Here is a 12,228-nt window from a genome sequence, read left to right as displayed (position 1 = left end):
ATCGTTTTGTAAAAAGAAAAAGTTCGAAAACAGAATTTGTAAACCCATCTACATCTGAAAATGAAAAAAAATGTGCAAGTATGTTGTCTGCAACAGAAAGTTCAAGTAATGACAGACATACTTCTGCCATGTCTGAAACATGCATATAGCGCTTTCATCTTGTGATCCAGATAGGAACGAGATCATGAACAACATGCAGGACCACCCATCACATTAGGTGCATGAAAGTCGACCTGATTTTTTAAACAGTATTTATACTGTTTTTAAAATGTTTTCTAAGTAACATCGATGTCCTGTTTTAGTTATTATTTGAAGTGAAGTGAATTGATTAAAGCTAGCATGTATTGAACATTATTGATTTTGTGCACTCTGGTCAGAAGATATTATTGCTTTGGGTCCTTGGGGTAAGTGTTTTTCTTCCACTGGGTCACGAGAAATTTTTTTTGATAAACACTGCCTTGAACGACTGCAAAGAAGGGCAGATCTGAAGTCCTGGAGCAAGCTTCGATGGGCGGGAGGGGGACAGCCAGAACTGGAGCACTCAGGGCAGGGCTAGCCTAGGAGAATACAAATCAGACTTGCAGGCATTTGGCACACAACTAGGAAGGATGGGAGCAAAGCCCTGGGAGCTGTTCCTAAAGGAGAAAAAGCCAGACAGTGCAGGTAAAATAATGAATTCGGTTGGGGGGGGCGAAAGAGAGAAGAACACTGGCATGCTGGCAAAAAACGGTTTTTGCCCACAATCTGATTGATTCATGGCGTCACCTTGAGATCAACTGATGAGTACAGCCTAAATCAGCAATATCAGGAGCTCACCAAAATAGTTCAATCTTATAATATTAAGATATACAATATTACATTATAGGCATATTTACACTAGATTTACAGTCAAACTTGTACAATCACTCAGACTATCTGAACAGCTGTTTGAAACATCTATTGTTAGGTGTCATAATAAGACTGCAGCACAGCTCATCCACAATCAACAACCATGAGCCTTCAATTCTGTTCATCTGAATTAATACAGAACTCAAAATGTTCTAACAGGAGAAATCTGTAGGCTTATGGGTGCTCTTCACAATGTCCTGGTACCCTTTTTTTTTAAAGCTATAAAACTGTTCAGGCAGCTTTGGAACAGAGACATTTAGTGTGGAAACTCCCCCGCAGCCACAATGTGAATGGATGTAGTGTGCAGGGCACAACACTCTATTGATGAAATCACTAAAGGGGAAATTCAACACATTCCCAGCCAACCTCTGACCAGCAATTTTAAAACTTCAAAAAAGGAACAACGGCCAATCAATATCAGAAAAAGTGTATAGATTTCTTCCTTTTATAATATTTAGGATCTGGCCTTGAGGCCAGAGCAACATAGTTGTCGATTAAGAAATTTTATTCCAGCTCAACTACATCTCCTTCAATATAGGATTGTGTAAACATAAAAGGTTCTTTATATCCAATGTTTAGATTTGTAAATCTGCACATTAACTTTTTTGATTTTGCATGTAATTCTACAAGTGTAAATTGATGGGATGCTTTAAGAAATTCTATAAATTCAATTGCTCCTAGCTGACTCCTTTCTCTTCCCCCAGAAATAATCCATAAAATATATGTAAAATTGAGGTTCTGCTTTCTTATTTTACATGCATACTTATGACTGGCAGTGATAGATAACTTTTCACATATTATGCCAATACCATACATCAAATAAATTAAAAGATATTACTGCCACAATTATTGTGGTATAGTAAAAAAAAACTAATCTTCATCGTTGCCCTAAAAAAAACTTATTGTGCACGTCCAATTTCTTAGCTGCCACTGCTAATGGATTATCAATGCTGTTGCTGCACTTAGGGAGGCGTTTAATTCAAATTTTGTACTCTTCTGGATTCCATACTGTGGTGTGGTGTGGTAGTGGGGCATCTAACGGCGCCTGCCGTTAGTTAGACTTGCCCTTACACGCTTAGGTTTTTTCATTTTTTGCATAGCAAGTTGCAGAAGTGCGAGCTGATAATGGCACAACGAGGGAAACGGGGCATCCAACTATGTATCTCCTTAACCAATCAGATTGAAGGATTGAAAAATAAACAGCGGAAGGATTGAAGGAAGTGTAAATTAGAGCGGGTGAATTCAATGTCAAATCAGGTACGGAAAGAGAAATAGAGAGGACAAGAAAGATCGGATTAAGAGTGAGGAAAAAAAGGAACAGAAAGGAAAAGTAAAACAAAAATTTAAAATTTTTAAATTAATTTTCCAACAATTAATACCTGAAGGAATGAGACTCCACACTTATCACTTCATTAAAAGGGGAATTACACTTGAAATAACTTTCTGTGGCGAGTTTAGTTCGTATCTACCGCGTAAATAGAGCAACTTCACGCCATTCAATACATTTCCGTGGTGAGGCAGACAGCAAGATGCAGTTTTCATGAAGCTAAAGGCAGAGCGGTGCAACTCAAACAGCAACTTTTGAATACTCGTTTAGCTGCGCATCTGCCCCTTGCTTGAAGTTGCTGTACCATTTACGCATAAATACCGGCAAGCGCCATTAGCCTCACCGTTATTTTGACAGCAAACTCTGGCCCTTTGTTGTGCATCCCTCCTTCCTATTCACTAAGCAACTGTAAAATATTTCTCTATCCATGAATCTAAAATATTATACTTAATATTTTTATGTTGATTAATGTTGAAGTTAATTCTGCATTGATGAATTATCACAGTACTAAAGGTTAGTTGGGGGGGGAGTGGGGAGGTAGTGACTGAGCAACACAGAAGGCACTATACTTTGCATTGGTTGAAGGACTCAATACTTTGGCTAGGTTTGCTACAAAACCAACAGTCACCAAATTAATGCAAGTGCGATCTGGCTAAAGGCTCTGATTATACAACCAAAAGGTCAATCATTTTTGTACATCTTTGTGTGAAGAAACATACCAATCACATAGCCCCAAGTACAAAATAATATCTGGAAATCAATACTTACACTCAATCAATTAAAAATATCCAACCAAACAAAACCATACTGCCCACAAAATTTTTGATAGGAAAACTTTTAATTCTAAAAAATGTTTAAGCATGACACACTGCAGTTTTACAATGTTTAATTATGCCCTGAATTCAATCCAAATAAGATTTATATATTCATGGTTACAACTTTCTCACTTTTCGTACTACATGCATCCCTCCCATCTTTGTGTGTTTAATTTGAGAAATCACTGAGTGCCTTCAAAAAGGCAGAAATAAAACACATTTGGGATCTACCAGGGCATGCATAAATTAACCAATATGTTAACACAGAGAAGCAATCCTTTGATTAGTATATTGGTTCTATGAAACAAAAGTTAAACTTTATGATTTAGTGACAATAAGGCAAAGTACATTTGTATAGACTTATAAATTAATAATCTTTCATACCTATGTCCTAAGGGCTTGAAGTAGTGCCTTTTTCCAGCTCCATAAGCAACAAATTTTGAAGTACAGATGGCATTGCACAAGCAAATGGATTAAAATGGTATTTTTACAGCTACAAAGTGATACTGAATCTGTACACTACACACAGAAAGAAGAATTAAAACTTAATTCCCACTTAAATGAGAACTCAAGGGTTTAATAGCTTCTTTAACTTAACTTCATTAATTGACTTGTACCTCTGATTTTAAACAGTACGTGACTGTGGTAGTAACCTACCCTTTCTCAGTATTAAGAAACCTGGTTGCAGGGTGAAGCCCATTTTGCAAGACATCACCAAGATTATAAAGAGTAAGAAGAGTTGAAGTAAATCAAAAATCATTAGATGATGCTAAGCTTAGGTTTTAAAGTCTGATCTTTGTAGCTGGAAGGAGATATTGAATGGGAGGTGAAGAGTTCCAAAGTTATGTTGAGGTCCTGGAAACAATAGATCAGTCTTGCGACAAGTCTTGGTCTCAACACAGTGAGAATGTGGGAGGGGGAGTGTGCAAGAAGAGTGTGTAGAGATATTTGCAGCTTTGGAAGAACGAAAGGAAATTCAGATGAATACTGACCATAGAGAGATACCAGATGGATTGTGACAGAGACTGGGAGCTAGAGGTGATGAGCTTTTTCTTGCTCCTGCACGGGACTTCCTGACATTCAGGTTGAGGCTAAGCATATTGAGAGATGAAAGCTAAGGATGAAGCTAAAAGTTATAAAAGGTGTTTGGGTATTATGGCACTAGAAGTAACCTACAAGGCTACAGACCAAGAGCTGGAAAGTGGCATTATGCTGGATAGCTCCTTCTCGGCTGGCACAGACATGATGGGCTGAATGGCCGCCTTCTGTGCTGTAAATTTCTATGATGCTATGATTAGGATGCATTTATATTGCAACTTTAACATCTCACAAAGCAGGTTCCACTTCACAGCAACAGCAAAGTTGCAGTACAATTCCAGAGTCAAGTCTTGGAGAAGCAGTACGAGACCCCTGTAGAAAGGTCTCACACTGTTCATATTGACAACACACAGAGTACAACTCCAGTGTAGTGTCAAATTGATTTTAAAAGTGCCAGAAGTTCCACTGGATCTCCTGAGCAGTCAGATATTTAAGACACCCCCACCTATGCTCTCAAAAGACTAAAATTTTAACGAGAATAGAGATCTGTTTAATGCCTGTAGAAATCTCTCCTGAGCAAGACACTGAGTTAAAGCCAAGCAGTATAAACAAGATACAGTCTGCTGGAACAGATACTGCAGCTTCCAGACACGGTCTTGTACCTGCCCATTCTACTTTCAATATTCCCGGCAAACTTTTCTAAAACATCTTTCTATGTGGCTACATGCTGCAAGTAGAATATACCAAAGAATACTGTTAAATGCTAGTATCTTGTTTCCATTTTATCAATTATCCTATTTGTTTGTGTACTACAAGGCAAATAAAATCATGTTTGAAATACACCTAGGCGAAGGCTTTTCTGAAAGAAATCAGAATCTGTTGCCTTCACATCATCAATATTTTTATTTAAAAGCACCTTGGATGTACTCATCAAGCTCAAAGCAATACAGATCCAGGGCATCAGAAGCCTTGCACTCTAAAGTCAAAATCCTCTGCCATGTTTTCAATCCAGCAGTTCGCCAAGTAGAGATAATTCATATTAAATAGGTGCTTAAAAGAAAATCTTGTAGTTCAGCAGTGGAAGCAGAATGCTCATATTTAACATCCTTCCACCATATATTCTACTTGGAACAATCAGTAGTCAAATATCTTCCAACAAGTAACTAAGGGTCAGGAACATTGCAAAACTCAAAGGAAACATTAAGATGTCAGCCGAAGCTCAGTGGTAGCATTCTCGCCTCTTGAGTCAGAAGGTTGTGGGTTCAAGTCCCACTTGAGAGGCTTGAGCACATAATTCAGGCTGACATTCACAGTGCAGTACTGAGGGAATGCTGCACTGTTGGAGGTGTCGTCTTTAGGATGAGATATCTGCCCTCTTCGGTGGGCATAAAAGATCCCGTGGCACTATTCAAAGAAGAGCAGGGGAGCTCCCTCCGGTGTCCTGTCAATATTTATCCCTCAACCAACAACTAAAAAGATTATCTGGTCATTATCAGATTGCCATTTGTGAGACCTTGCTGTGCGCAAACTGGCTGCCACATTTCCTACATTACGACAGTAACTATACTTCAAAAGTACTTCATTGGTTGTAAAGCGCTTTGGGACGTCCTTAGGCCGTAAAAAGCGCTATACAAATGCAAGTCTTTCTTTCTATTACATGAACTGCCTCTCACTTTCCCCTTAGATGTGAATGGCAGCCATGATACCCTAAAAGGAATCAATTGATAAATCCACATATCTATCTTTGTCACACAATGTTCTTCGTTTCACCAGTGAGAGAAAGTCAGTATCAATTTTTCGCTTTGAAACTTGTTACAAAATACTTACCCACAGTATCTTTTCAAAGTACAGTTGTCTTATATTATATGGAAAAAATGACATCTTTCACTGCTTTAATTTAGTATAGCACCCTGGTAATGTAGTATTACTAGCATACAGCTGTTCCATGAAACCAAACGTTTAACTGCACATATCCTCAATGAACGGGCAGACTTCCTTCATGAGAAAATGATAGTTTCTGTGCACTACCTGCTGTGCAAACTGTGGGAAGGAGAATATTTTTTTATGGGTAACAACAACTTGCATTTATATAGCACATTTAAAGTATAAAATCGTGGCATTGTACTTCACAGAGACATGGTCAAAAAAAATTGATGCCAAGCCAAGGAAAAAGAGAGATTAGGAGAGGTGAACAAAAGCTTGATCAAAGGGATAGGTTTTAAGCACGGTCTTGAACCAAGAGAGTTAGGTGGAGAGGTTTTGGGAGGGAATTGCAGAGCGTCGGGCCTAAGTGGCTGAAGGCTCAGCGGACTTTGTTATTGGGAAGATATATAGGGTTGGAATTTGGGAAGCAACACGTTCAAGGACTTGGGTAAGGAAAGGGAGGTCGGAGATGGGGCAATAGTTTGTAAAGACAGAGGGGTCAAGGGAGAATTTCTCACAAAGCCTGGGTGGTATTACATATGTTTTTAAGAAAAGGATCTGCACCATTATAACAACTTTGTTCAAAAGGAGAGAAAAGAATAAAACAGGTAACTATAGACCAGTTAGTCTAATGTCAGTCGTAGGCATACTCTTAGGTACCATAATTCAATATAAAATTAGTGAGCATTTAGAGATTCCTAGGTTAATTAAGGACATCCAATATGAATTTGTTAATGAGTAGTCATGTTTAATAAATGTAACACTTTGAAATGACCATGTGGATAAAAGGAACACAATTACCAAATGTAATATTTCCAAGTTTGCTGATGGCACAAAACTAGGTGGGAATGTGAGTTGTAAGGAGGATGCAAAGAGGCTTCAAGGGGATATAGACAGGCTAAGTGAGTGGGCAAGAACATGGCACATGGAATATAATGTGGAAAAATGTAAAGTTATCCACTTTGGTAGGAAAAACAGAAATTCAGAGTATTTTTTAAATGGTGAGAGATTGGGAAATGTTGATGTTCAAAGGTATCCTTGTACATGAGTCACTGAAAGCTAACATGCAGGTGCAGCAAGCAATTAGGAAGACAAATGGTATGTTGACCTTTATTACAAGAGGATTTGAGTACAGGAGTAAAGATGTCTTACTGCAATTATATAGGGCCTTGGTAAGACCACACCTGGAGTATTGTGTAATTTTGGTCTCCTTATCTAAGAAAGGATATACTTGCCACAGAGGGAGTGCAACGAAGGTTCGCCAGACTGATTCCTGGGAAGGCAGGATTGTCGTATGAGGAGAGATTGAGTAGATTAGGCCTGTATTCTCTAGAGTTTAGAAGAATGAGAGGTGATTTCAATCAAACATACATAATTTTTACAGGACTTGACAGGGTAGAAGCAAGGAGGATGTTTCCTCTGGCTGGGGAGTCTAGAACCAGGGGTCAGAGTCTCAGAATAAGGGGTAAGCCAATTAGGACTGAGATGAGGAGAAATTTCTCTGGCGAATCTTTGGAATTCCCTACCCCAGAGGGCTATGGTGGCTCTATCATTGAGTATATTCAAAACAGAGATCGATAGATTTCTAGTTATTAAAGGCATCAAGGGATATGGGGATGGTGCAGGAAAATGGCGTAGAGGTAGAAGATCAGCCATGATCTTGTTGAATGGCGGAGCAGGCTCGAGGGGCCGGATGGCCTACTCCTGCTCCTATTTTTATGTTCTTATGTTCCAATAGGTGTAGTGTTTATGAATTTTCAGAAGGCATTCAATCAGATACCTCAAGAAACTCATTAGCAAATTTCAAGCATTTGGTACTAGAGGAAGTATAACGGCATGCTCAGAATGTTAGTTGGCGGACAGAAAACAATGAGTTAGGTTAAATGGATTGGAGACTGGTTGGAAGTGGTTATACCAGGGGTCAGTGCTACATCCGCTTTTGTTCTAGTTATATGTAGACTATTTAGATTTGGGTATAGGGAACGCAATTTCAAAATTTGCTGACAACACATTAGTAGGTGGTTTGGCAAACAGCTAGAACTATAAAAGACTTCAGGAAGCCAGGTTAGTGGAATGAGCAGACAAGTGGCAATACAATTTAAGGTGGATACAAGTGTGAGGTAATACATTTTTGAAGGGGGGGAAAAAAAGGAATGGGAGTATATACACTCAATGGAAAGACACTGAAGGGTGTGGATGAACAGAGATACCTAGTTGTTCAAATACTTAATTCCCTGAAAGTATGAGTACAGGTAGATAAAGTCATAAAAAATGCCAACAGCATTTTAGGTTACAGAAATAAGGATATAGAGGACAAGAGTAAACAAGTAATGATAAGTTTAAATAAAGCCATAGCTAGAATAATGAATGCAGTTTTGGGTGGCCTATTATAGGATTCTAACCAAATTCACATTGCAACAGGTAATTCTAGTTTAGAAAAGATGACAACAAGTATCTGACAAACTGCAAGTTCCAGGTATCTCCCCCGATCCAAAAAGTTAAGTTACATTAATATGCAAATCACAAACATGGAAAAATTGCTCATGTGGCAAAAACAGTTTTATTTTGGCTCAATACTGCAAACTAGCAGCTACAAATGACCTTGAAATCCCCTGTGACACAGTGCTGCAAGCCTGAACTTGGGGCAAAACCTGATGTCAGCCATGAAACTGTTAATACTAGTATTGCAAGATTTGTTACGTTTTCTTACAAACACTCAGAACAAATCCTTAACTTTGACCGTCTGCAAGCCTGGTCAAATTGCACATTTTTAGCCATGAGGAGTACACCATTAGAATTTGCAATAACAACAAATCCGGAGAGGTATTCATGCGTTATAGTCATTTCTGAAGTACTGTTTTCAAAAAAGTACAATTACTTAGCACATTAGTCTATAGAGAGGCTAGGAATTTTTTTTAAATATATAACAGAAAGTATTATTTGGACTTGGACATGGAATGCCCTACCAGAAACAGCAGTGAACCAGAATCACTAATAGTTTTTAAGAAGGAAGTGGATTCAAAAAAATAGTTACGGTGATGAGGAAGGGGCAGGGGATTGGGGCTAAGTGGATAGCTCTTTCGAAGAACCAGGGCAGGCATGATGGACTGAAAGGCCTCCTTCTGTGTTGAGAAAAAAAAGTGAGTTTCAGATGCAGACCCCATGAAACGATAACTGGTCTTCTCTCAGTCACAGAGGGATCTGTGTATTTCAGTATCCTTGTTCCTATTTCAGATATTCAGCACTTGCAATTTTGCTTTTTACCTCTTTTTTCAAAAAAAATCAGGATCATCGAGATTCTAGTGGAAACAAGTTTACCAAAACATTTGTGCACTGTTATGAGACTTAATTAGCAGAAATGTAAACATTTTATATTATATTTTGAATACATTGCATTGAACTCTTGTAATTAATATAAAATTCAAATGTAAAATAAGAAAAGCAGCAGGAGCATACACAAACATTTCACTAAATAAATAAATGTGCAAGGCACAGACAGTAAATTGTACACTGTGTTAAGATTTTCAGCATGTAACCACGTTACAAATTCGGGGTCTGGTCTAGCTACCTTCTCGGGTTCAGGGACATTAGTCCCACATCCCTTACGTTCTGGAGTTGATTAATCTGTCCAACACGTACTTAGACAATAGCGTAACCCATGGGATGTAGCAATGTGCCCCTTTAACATACAAACTGGATACCATAAGATCCCATTTGCCCCACATGCATCTCTCTAATGTTGCGGTAGGAGAAATTAATGAACACTGGTAAGAGATCGATAACAAATCAAGAAGCTGGTTTATTTTGCAGCATACACGTGACTGACCAAAAGTAGCAGCTTGTGCTTTTATATAAACTTTTCTTATAATAACACAAAACAACAAAACCCATTACACTATCCCAAACAGCAGACTAGATATTTACTACTTGTTTTATTTCCTTTTGGGTGAGTTCTAGCTGGGAAAACTGACAGTCTATATCTAAATTCTGAGCTCAAACCAAGACCTGACTGATCCTGAATATGGGCTTTTTTCCTCCTTGTTGTTAATTCTGACCACAAGAACAAGAATCTTACCAGACTACTTGAGCAGTTACCCCTCCTGAACTCAAATGAATCAAGTTAACTGAACCGGAACAGATGTGAATGATCACTAAAATGTCCAAACTAACTTTCATTGTCTGAAGCTTGCTGGTTCAGACACCTTCTAAGTCCAACTGTGCACCTCCCAGCCCTGCTGTCCCGTGAATTTAATTGACAGCCCAGTTTAACTCAAGAGTAGCATTTTTAACATTTTTACAGCAAGGTTCCCCTCATGGAAGCAAGGTCAAAAATTCCAAAATGTGACAGTCCACAAAAATCAAACCTTGGTGGCTTTGATCAATAGGTATCCAAAACAACATTTTAACTTTACATGGCTATTTCAAACTATCAATCACCACCACTCTTGATTAAAGGTACAGCAGTCTAGCATTCTGCTCCCTAGCCCTTTAGTCTTATAAAGGAGTAGGGAGCAGAGAGATTTAGGGATTAAAAATAGAAATGCTGGAAACACTCAGCAGATCAGGTAGCATCTGGAGTACTGATGAAAGGTCATCGATCTGAAATGTTAACTCTGTTTCTCTCTCCACAAATGCTGTCTCACCTGCTGAGTGCTCTCAGAATTTTCTGTTTTTATTTCAGATTTCCAGCATTTGCAGTACTTTGCTTTTGTTTTAGAGATACACAAATCTTGATACAGCTGTAAAAAAAATGCATATGGATTCCCAGGTTTCATAAAGTCCAAAAAGTAATGCTAAACCTATAGGGTGCAGTTAGGCAGTAATTAAAATACCATGTGTAGTTTTGGGTGTTTTAATTTAGGGAGAATGTGCAGAAGAGATTTGCTAGGATGGTATCAGGGATGAGAGGCTTTAGTTATGAGGACAGTCTAGAGAAACTGGAGCTCTTTTGATTAGAGCAAAGAAAGTTAAGAGGAGTTCAAATAGAGATATTGATAAGGTAAATCGGGGCAAACTATTTCCACTGTTAAGTGAGTCGGAAACTGGAAGGCATAAATTTAAGATAATCACCAAAAGAGATTAACAGAATTAATTTCTTTGAAAGCGCATAGGGTTGTTACGACATGGAATTCCCTATCAGAAATAATAGTGCAAACAAAATCCACTTTTAAAAGGAGAGTGAACAATGAAAATTTTTTAAAGGGCATGGGAAGGGCAGTGAATTGGACAAAGTGGATAGCTCTTTCAGGGAGCTAGTACAGCCACAATGGACTGAATGGCCTCCTTCAGTGCTCTTAAATACCATGATTCTGTAATAGTTTCCACTGAAATAGTTTATAAACTAAAATCACTGCAGAACCTTAAAAAAGGATAATAGTGTGTAAATTTGACTGTTGCAGTACAATTTTGAATTATAGATGATCTACAATTAAAACAATGGGAAAATAGTGTCTTAAACTAACATACAGTAGCCATGCAGGCAGGGATCATGAAGAGGTAAGATACAACTTTCTACATGCCAGTGAACAGAACAACCAAGCTTCAAGCAACAGAAGTACAGTCCCAAGTTTGCATAGCAAGCAGTGTCAAACATCCCAATAAGCTAGGATAACCCAATTTTAATACAGAAAAAGCTGCTTGTCACATGTACCTGTTCATATTGTGAAATGCCTAGATTTTGGGTGCAAAGATTTTTTCCTGCCAGAAAGAGTTAAACCTAAAGACAGCAGAGCAATTTCAATTTTGCTGAGCAGTCAGTGGAAAAATCCATGGCTGCTAGCATAAAACAAATTCTACCAACCTATACAGGGTAACTGGAGAATGTCAGCTAATGGAATCATAGAAGCAGTGGCAAGCAGGAGCAAGACTAAGGGTTGGGACTCCAAAGAATCAATCTCCAGAAACTAAGAGGAAACAGCACTGGAAACTAATGCACCATTCATTAAGTGCCTCAAACAAGAAAACTCAATTTTTCCAGGCAAAATGTAAACCGCTGCTGCCATGTGCTACTGCCTACACAGGTCAGCAAGGGAACCAACTTAAATATTACTGATACAACAAGTGGGGTATTATACAGGTCACACCTGGAGTCAACACTGGACATTTTCAGATGAAGAATTTTGGTGTCCTGGATTTTGCTCATCAAGAAACAGAAAATACTGGAGGTCTCTGAACATCTGAAGAGGCAAATGATGGGTCATCATTTAGGGTGCAGGCCCAGCAATTTCTGTTTTTATA

The 12,228-nt window shown here is 38.4% G+C and overlaps 1 protein-coding gene across 6 annotated transcripts in view; it reads right to left on the bottom strand.

Moving 5' to 3' along the window:
- fam20b (FAM20B glycosaminoglycan xylosylkinase) overlaps positions 1-12,228 on the bottom strand; it is a 206,369-nt gene that overhangs the window by 192,611 nt on the left and 1,530 nt on the right. The window lies entirely within an intron of this gene.

This window comes from Heptranchias perlo, chromosome 9, assembly GCF_035084215.1.
Source record: "Heptranchias perlo isolate sHepPer1 chromosome 9, sHepPer1.hap1, whole genome shotgun sequence".
NCBI classification, from domain to species: domain Eukaryota; kingdom Metazoa; phylum Chordata; class Chondrichthyes; order Hexanchiformes; family Hexanchidae; genus Heptranchias; species Heptranchias perlo.
The sequence above is the reverse complement of the archived record's forward strand: the minus strand, read 5'-3'. Positions and strand labels throughout refer to the sequence as shown.